Source organism: Penaeus monodon, chromosome 13, assembly GCF_015228065.2.
Source record: "Penaeus monodon isolate SGIC_2016 chromosome 13, NSTDA_Pmon_1, whole genome shotgun sequence".
Taxonomy (NCBI): Eukaryota; Metazoa; Arthropoda; class Malacostraca; order Decapoda; family Penaeidae; genus Penaeus; species Penaeus monodon.
The window spans coordinates 28459547-28459970 of record NC_051398.1 but is presented as its reverse complement, the minus strand read 5'-3'; positions in this window follow the sequence as shown (position 1 = coordinate 28459970).

The following is a 424-nucleotide window of genomic DNA, read 5'->3' as shown; positions in this document are numbered from 1 at the left end:
TGTCGAACTCTGTTGCTCCATCAGGAACATAATAACTGTAATTCTTTTTCACCATTAGCAGAATAATTATTTGAAAACAAAATCGCATGATCTTAGATCTAAAGGTAATGATCTCGGAACAAGCAGATAAACATTGCGTTAACTGATAATTAGCTGCTCTTGATATCTACTACACTACATAATCGAATCCCAAGAGTTCACATTTTTATGCAATGGTACTCAGGGAACAATAAGTTACGAGCGAGAGAGAGAGAGAGAGAGAGGGAGAGAGAGAGAGAGAGTGAGAGAGAGAGAGAGAGAGAGAGAGAGAGGAGAGAGAGAGAGAGAGAGAGTGAGAGAGAGAGAGAGAGAGAGGAGAGAGAGAGAGAGAGAGATGGAGGGGTGGAGAGAGGAGGAGAGAGAGAGAAGAGAGGGGGGAGGGAGA